Raw genomic sequence first — 8,428 nt, 5'->3', positions numbered from 1 at the left:
ATCTTCATCTAGGACAGCATCATAGATCTATTTAGATCTCATTGTAAACCCATTCATCTAATATAGCTGCATTGCATTGCATTGCATTGCATTGACACTATTTGTCTATCTCTTAAGCATCATTAAGTGCAGTTTAGTTAGCCTAAGGTTGTGTTTATGACGGTCAATCCCTCACATGTCACATTGGTATCAGAGCGTTACAGGGTAACCAGCCTTAAATCATTTTCATTCCATCAGTCATTCAGTCAGACATCATGTTAATCGCTTCCGCACAGTTAAACCCAATTCTCAAAATCTTGCAGGCCATCCTTAGGGATTTTCCCTTAGGTATGCATTAGTAACCCATCCATCTGCATTCTTGCACAGCATATAGGGTTGCACATGGCTTGCATAGCAGACATCTTAGCAGTCAGTCTTGCATCTGCAAGGCATACATGTTTACCCATAAATTCTCTGGGGAAGAATGACATCCATCATCAAAGGAGTACATAAAGTTTTGGGCTTCAACCGGCAACAGCAGGGGGTTTTCTTCCACAAAAGAAGACAGAAGTTTGCTCCAACATCGCCTCAGGAGGTTCAGAGTTTCAGGAACTACGGAGATGGTAGGTGAAAGGATTCCACAGAGACAGGTCAGGTATTTCCACGCAGTTTTAGTAGCATTTGCCATTCAATTCCCGCAGTAGACAAGTCTATGGCTCAAAGGATTCAACTCCTACAGTCAACCTCAATCCTGTTAGAAGTCATCTCCTGTCTAGTTTTATACACCAGGGCCTTTGTTGTGGGTGTGCCCGCCCTTATGAGGTGTTTTCCCATTTTTCCCCACACTCCGTATTTTTCCCCTATTTTTTCCCATTTTTCTGAGGCTTGGGAGGGCTGCCAGGTGATGCCAGGAGCACTCTGAAGCTGGCCGACTGGATCTACATCAGTCGTGGGCTGTCAGAGTGCTGGCCGACTTGTTCTGACTAGGCGGAGGCATCTGTAGCTGGCCGACTGCTATTTTCAGCAGTCGTGGACATTTTTCTCAGTCGTGGGCTTTCCTGATGCTGGCCGACTGCCCTCTAGGGGAGTATATATAGGTCCTTAGCCCCCATACCTCATTTGTATCATATTCGGGATCTTCTTGTGTATATCAGAGCAGAGTTACACGCCTACATCTCTCTCTTTTTGTGCTGTTTTTTCTGCCTGCGTTTTTTGCTCTTGTGTTCCCAGATTTGGTCATCATCTCCGCTGCATATTCTGACATGGTATCAGAGCCTAGGCTCTAGATAGGTCTTGGGATTTGTGTGAGCAAGAGGGGGGCTGTTTTGTGGCTGATTGGTGGACTGTTCTGGACTGTTCGGGAAGAGGAGAAGCAAGAGGAAGGCGGGCTGATTTGCTGGACAGCCACTTGCAGGTATCAGTTCTTCTTTGTTCCCACGCACCCACCCTTTTCAGAGTACATCCCCGCTATGGCAGATCTGTTTGAGATGGCCGAGAGACATGTGAAGATCCCGACACTCCCCACGTTTCCGGTGGACCGTCAGTTGGACGGGAGCAACTACGGCATATGGAAGGTGATGATGGAATCTGTTTTGGAGTCGTACGACCTCGCCGATTTCGTCATTGTTGGTGTTCCACGGCCGGAAGTAGAGGAAGGGGAGTTACCGTCAATCCGAAAGGACCGGGAGGCCCAGACACAGATGTGGGATCGTGTCAACGCCAGGGTCCGTTCGTTTATTTTCCTCAACTGCACACCGCAGGTAATCAATCATGTCAAGCACATGACGCTGGCCAGAGGTATATGGCAGCATTTGGCCTCACTTTATAACAGGGTATCGCCCATGAAGAGGATTTCCTTGGAAGTACAGATGCGGGTTATGAGCCCTACAAAGTCGTCGACGATGTGGGAGCATATTAACAAGCTGCAGGAAGTTCTTCAGGCTGGGAAGGAGATATCGTCAGAGGACATGGCCATCACGTTGCTGTCACATTTGCCCTCTTCGTACTCAGCATTTTACTCCTCGTTGATTACCAGTGGCAGGCTCAGCACCATCACGTGGGAGGAGCTTGTGCCCATGGTCCTGGACCAGGAGGAACGATTCACGAACCCTCCTCAGGGTGGAGGTTCGGAGGCCTTTACTGGCCAACGGTCGAAAGGCCGTAACTCGGGCAAGGGGAAGGCTTCATCGGAGAAGTCTTCTGAGAAGATGTCCGACGCTGACCGCGAGAAACTGAAGGCAGAGAGGACCTGTAATGATTGTGGCGAGAAAGGCCACTACTGGAGGCAGTGTCCCAAGCAGAAGACCGAGAAGGGTGCAGACTCCTCAGCAATCACGAAGACTCCGGCTTTTGTGCACCTGGAGGTGATGGACACAGATGCGTATATCAGAGCAGAGTTACACGCCTACATCTCTCTCTTTTTGTGCTGTTTTTTCTGCCTGCGTTTTTTGCTCTCGTGTTCCCAGATTTGGTCATCATCTCCGCTGCATATTCTGACAAATCCCAGCAGAAGAAGTCAGAAGGGGGCAGTGGTTTCAGTGGAGAAGGATCACCACAGGAGTCGAAAGGTTGCCAGGTATACCACCTAGCAACAGTTTCGCAGAGGGGAATGTCACGTGCACACCCATCAGGTGTACAAGTGGCATGGCATCATCAAGCATTAATCAAGACATTTAAGTATTATTCAGGCATATATCAGCATAAGCATGTATATGGGCATACAGATAGCATCACGTCAGTTCCAAGCATTCCCTTCAGCGTTTCCTTCCCAGGAGACAAGGGAAAGTCAATGGGACAGCAATTCATCCAGCATATAGGCAGCATATTCAGCATATAGTTCATCATTCCTACCTCCTACATAGAGGGAAGCCGGCATCGAAGGGTCGACCTCAGCATTGGAGCAAGGAACAATCCTCATCTTCAGCATTCAGCTCATCCATCTCATCCCAAGAAGGATCTTCATCTAGGACAGCATCATAGATCTATTTAGATCTCATTGTAAACCCATTCATCTAATATAGCTGCATTGCATTGCATTGACACTATTTGTCTATCTCTTAAGCATCATTAAGTGCAGTTTAGTTAGCCTAAGGTTGTGTTTACGACGGTCAATCCCTCACGTCACAACCTTGTATACATGTATATATGTATATGTATATACATGTATACACACACACACACACACATGTATATATATTTATTTTTATTATTACTTATTTATTTATGTGTATGTATGTATGGTTGCTGCCTAGCACAGTCACCTAGGATAGCTAGTCTTGGCTGCCCTTAGGCTACTCTCTTGGTCAACTTTGCCTACCAAACCCCAGTCCCCTATAGCCTCTATTAGGTACTCGCTACAGTCATACACACATCTAAAACATCAGCAATCCACTTCTTGCATCCCCTCTGACACGTCTACACGTGCAATCCTTGACGCCAACAAAATCCTTGTACAACTTCTATAGAGCATCGATTTGATAGAAAAAGAAAAGATTAGAGGCATACATGGGAAATCCAACATCTACGACGCCTAGACATGCACCCCTCTTCAGCCTCTACATTAGGGTTGCTCTGATACCAACTGTAAAGTCCTTCCCTAAATCACACTAAACACAGCTTAAAACCAAGGTTAGTGACTAGTCCCTCTCCAATTCATGAAGTACCAGACTAGCAAACCTCCCAACCGTAGGATTAGTACTTCGATCCACCCCCGAGCTAGGGCTAGGACTCCCAACACAATCCCATAGGCCCATGTCTAACTTCGGCATCCCATACCACCGAAGCCCGCCCACCACAGGCCTTCAACACACCAACGTACGTACTCGCCATGTGCGTGGCATGAGCATGTTTGCTCTCCTGGTCCAAGCCAGACCTTTAGTGGTGCATCCACACAACTACGTCTCATAATAACCCTTATATAGTGATAACTACACCATTAGTAGCTAGCTCGCTATAAAAGGCCATTACCAAGAACCCTAGCAAAGTATCACCCTGTTAATCCCTAATCTTGGATCCCCCTAACCCCATCGAGATTAGTCCCTAATCCATAGATTAGTGTCTACGTACATAACATCAGTATTGTTGGAGTATGCACAAGCGGAAGCATAGACAAGGAAAGAGAGAGAGAGAGAGAGAGAGAGAGAGAGAGAGAGAGAGAGAGCAAAGAAGAGAGAGAAAGAAAGAAAGAATTTATTAACGTCTTCCAAAAGACCGAACTCGGCCTATGAGACAAATTAGTGTACCTGTGTGGGGTATCCTCTGTCATCCCAACAAAATGAAAAAGTACTGAACTGAAAAGCTAAATCTGGGTGTGCTTGAAACTTTTATTATAGCATGAAACTTTTACAATGGCAATAGCCAGCAAGAGAGTGTTGCAGTTGTGCTAGTAGGATTGGGTGATGGAAGTGAACATGAGGAGGCGCCTTATATAGTGATGCAGGGAAGCCGGCCGACTACATGTAGAGCTCACTGACAACCTCACAACCTACTAAAAGGAGAATAAATGGATAAAACTCATAAAATAGGAATGGGCCTAATACACTGAGATGCAAAATATTCTAACACCCCCTCTGTAGCTCAGTGTGCAAGAGTCTGAAGAAGATAAGCTCATGAAGATGCAACCATGGACCCTCCAATACTGTAGATACCGGAATCATCTTGGAGAGAGCACCCACCGACCTGTTTCCTTGAAACACAATGCCACCACGAACAGCAAAGAAATTAGCTTGGCTCCGAATTCCCACTCTGGTATGCAGGGAACTCCAAGAATAGAATGATTAGCTGCCAAGACACATCGTGCCCACTATCCCCGAACAGTGGACTTTGAACACGTCACGTCCAAAAAAAAACCTCGAACAATAAACTTGGAACAGATCCTGTCCAGTCTCTGCTACACCAAAGCTGACCTTGTCCTACCAGATTTTTAATGCTTGGAACTCTGTCTCACGGTTCCCATGCACCAAAAAATGGAGATACTTACAGCCCGCTCTCCTGCCCACAAGCCTCTTGTGGCTGAAGCACATGGGGGAAACTTCATGTATACTAGAGAAGAACACCATCTTGGTCCTCTCGAGCCGAAAGCGCCCTAAGCGCCCTGGGAGCCCTAGATAAGGCACTAGAAGTATCTGTATCACTGTCATGTGTTGCGTCTTTGCCCTTCTTCTGAGATGAAGACTTGCCCATGGTCTTGTCCTTCTTCTTAGACAAACAATCCTTAGACAAATGTCCTCTCTTCCCACATGAAAAGCAACGACCTTTCTTCTGTACTGAAGTAACTACCTGATCAAATTAAGAGACGCCTTGATCTTACCCTGAGAAATGAGGACGAACTCTTCTTCCAAGAGAAGGGAGCTAAGGTCATCAAAATCCAATTGAGTGGTTGTGACCTGGCACCTCAAAGCCTGAGAAACCACATCATACTCTAGAGAAAGCTTGGTGAGGATAAGTGCAGCCAACTGAGCAGAGGACAAAGCAGCACCCATTGCCAGTAACTGGTCATGGATAACCTTGGCCTTCATGAGAAACGACTGCGTAGAACTGCCAACAGGAAATAACAGACAGTAGAGTTGCCCTTGCAAAGTAAGGGCCCACATCAATGAATCTCGATGCATAGAGATCCTCCAATTTGGGCCATACTTGATGTGCACCATTAAGAGTTTACACTGCCAATGAGACCTCATTTGTAATGGTCCACACAAGCACGAAGTGCGCCTTCGAATCATGATCCTCCCAGTCTTGTAATTCAGCAAGGAATTCATCCTCCTAAACCTAGGTCCACCTCCTCGAGTTCTGAGGACGCTCGGCCTTCTTTTCACTGCCTTGAACAATCTCCCACAAACCCTTATGGATGAACCAGATCCGCATATTCAGCTTCCAATGAGCATAGTTGGTTCCGTCCAACTTGTCCTCCTTATTCGTACAAGGGGAAGCCATATCCACAGCAACAAAGTACACAAATCTCAACACTCCAAGACTCCTCTCAAGCACTTTCCAACGAAGCAAGACACGAGGATCAATCAACCCCCTCTCAAAATAGGCATGGCCCCAATACACTGAGATGCACAATATTCTAACAACTATTGCTCGGCACCTGCATGTCTAGACCACCATATCTTTGTGGAACATACTCCAAGTAATACATCCTTTGATACACTGAAGCAAAAACTTTGGCTATTGTCAGTCCAGTTTCTAAGAATATAAGCACTGTAAAGACACACCCACTCGCATATCCTCCCAACGTGACGACAAACCAGATGATATGTCCTGTGATGCCTCCATGACACTAGATAATGAAGAAACTCCACATAATGCAAACAGCAATAGAGAAGAGTCCTCCTATACCAGCCCCAAAACTAAAACAACTGCCACCAAAAATTCTCCACCTAGTGCACACGAAAACTACAAAGACTCCATTAGAGACCTAGCCAAAAACTTCCTATGAAGCACCCATAGTGTATGCTCAACCTAAGAAATGCAAAAAGCTGAGACAGGCACACATGCATCTCCTTCACACTCATCCTCTAGTTCTAAAGAAGCCTCCTCCTCGGACTGCATCTCTTTCACACTCGTCCTCTGGTTCTAAAGAAGTCTTCTCATCGGAATGCTCCTCCAACTATAGAATATTCTCCTGACCAAGATTTAGCAAAACATCCTCCTGTAGAGAAAACTCCTGATCTAAACACTAGTCACCTATGAAAAATCCACATATGGACTACTATCCTTTGCTTCCCAAAGCTCCACATATGCTTGCAAAGGAATGAATCAAATGGAAACCCACGGCTTTCCAAAACTGCTGCATACACTGTAACTGCCAACAGCTCTGGGCGCTAGTATACTCAGACCAACATTTCCCTACCTATTGGGCACCTATGTTTGGTCCTCCCTATGGACACCTCCTGTGAAGTATACTCCACATACTACACCTTGCGATGCAATGATCCACTGACATGTCCTTGTGTGGTGCCATCTGTGCAGAAATCAATTTTGTATGCAGCCAACTCTGTCCATGGCTGTGAAGAATCCTCTTGGCGAGCCTGCTTCTTAGCCACTATCTGCAATAGAGCCTTGAAATCCTTGCACCAATAAAGTTCCCGATTGGAACTACTTGAGTATAGAAGTCCTCCACATAAAGGAAGCTCCAGCAAGTCGACAGACCCGTAGCTCAGTGGTTTAGGGTGTGGACTTGGTGGGTCAGGGCCTAGGTTTGATCCCCACTGATGAGGAGGACCAGTGTGCATGTGGGGGTGTGTAGATGTAGGAACTTTCCCCCAAAAAACAGAGGCTTCAGCAAAGTAGGTGAAACTAACGAGAGAAGAAAAGCAGCTCAGGGACTGGTAAGCAAAGCATTGTGAGGAGATGGCCATTCAACCTATGGCAAAGTCCTTGGACTGTTCTTCACAAATTGTATAAAATAATCAAGGATTCAGTATCCCATTGTAATGTTGAAAATCCAAAAACCAAAGCGCCGGAGAGCACACATATACACATAACTTCAAACAACCACAATTAGAAGTATGCATATCTCTCTCTCTCTCTCACACACACACAGCGACCGACCTGCATATACACATGACTTCAAACAACCAGAAAAAGAAAAATCTCTCTCTCTCTCTCTCTCACACACACACACAGAGAGACCGACCTGTGGCGGTGCCTAGAGCGCAAAACCACAAGAGCGCCATTGTTCGAATCTCTCCTGACATGGCCGCACAGAAGCAGCTCAAAACGTAATGCGTGCGCACAAATCTGGTTAATACAATGGTCCAAATTGTCAAAAAAATGGCACGAGTGTTTCTTTGTTTATGTGAACTGTTTATTTGTTTGGGACTTCCATCATTAATTTTTTGTTTGGTGTGCATATATATATATTTAGTGTTTTTGTTTTTGTTTTGGTGTGCATATATATATATTCAGTGTTTTTCTCAAAAAAGGGCTGGTATATTAATGAAAAAAGGAGGAATCCAAGATACAATTGCCACGTGTCCAACATGCAGTGGACAAGTGGCTGGAGAGAAACGTGTAGTCGCATGTGACTACACGTGTCATCACATGCTATTTGTCTCTCTACTGGCTATCTGTCACTTCCTCTCAATTGAGGCAACTCCACCCTGCATGCATCCTTATCTCTCGTTCGGTTCTGCGCCTGGGGGTGGCTTGATGAGGCTCATCTCTTCACCCTTTCTGGCGCACAGCTACCTCAGCTCGCGGGGATCTGCCTTCATCACGATTTTCCTCCCGGCGAGAACTTGGTGTACTTTGAGAAGGTGCTCCTGGTGAGGTGGAGGAGGCAAGCTCTCAGGTAATTTTCTCAACTGAAGGGGTTTTCCTGGTTGTTCTACTTTATTCATTATGCTGACGCCTCGAGGGATGGGAGGCGTCCAAGGTGCGTCTCCTTTGTATGGCGGTCTCCCCGGTCAGCCTGAACCTCTGGTTCTTCTACACAGACTTGCTG

The 8,428-nt window shown here is 46.1% G+C and overlaps 1 long non-coding RNA gene across 1 annotated transcript in view; it reads right to left on the bottom strand.

The window, feature by feature from the left end:
• LOC147621999 (uncharacterized) overlaps nt 1-7,796 on the bottom strand; it is a 45,785-nt gene extending 37,989 nt beyond the window's left edge. The window contains exon 1 of the long non-coding RNA XR_015269629.1: nt 7,619-7,796. This is a non-coding gene — a long non-coding RNA (uncharacterized LOC147621999). The remainder of the gene's footprint in view (nt 1-7,618) is intronic.
• Between the last annotated feature and the right edge of the window lie 632 nt (nt 7,797-8,428).

Source organism: Cibotium barometz, chromosome 29 (assembly GCF_041138505.1).
Source record: "Cibotium barometz isolate CiBa-2024 chromosome 29, ASM4113850v1, whole genome shotgun sequence".
NCBI classification, from domain to species: domain Eukaryota; kingdom Viridiplantae; phylum Streptophyta; class Polypodiopsida; order Cyatheales; family Cibotiaceae; genus Cibotium; species Cibotium barometz.
Note: the sequence above shows the minus strand (reverse complement) of the source record. Positions and strands in the feature narration are given on the sequence as shown.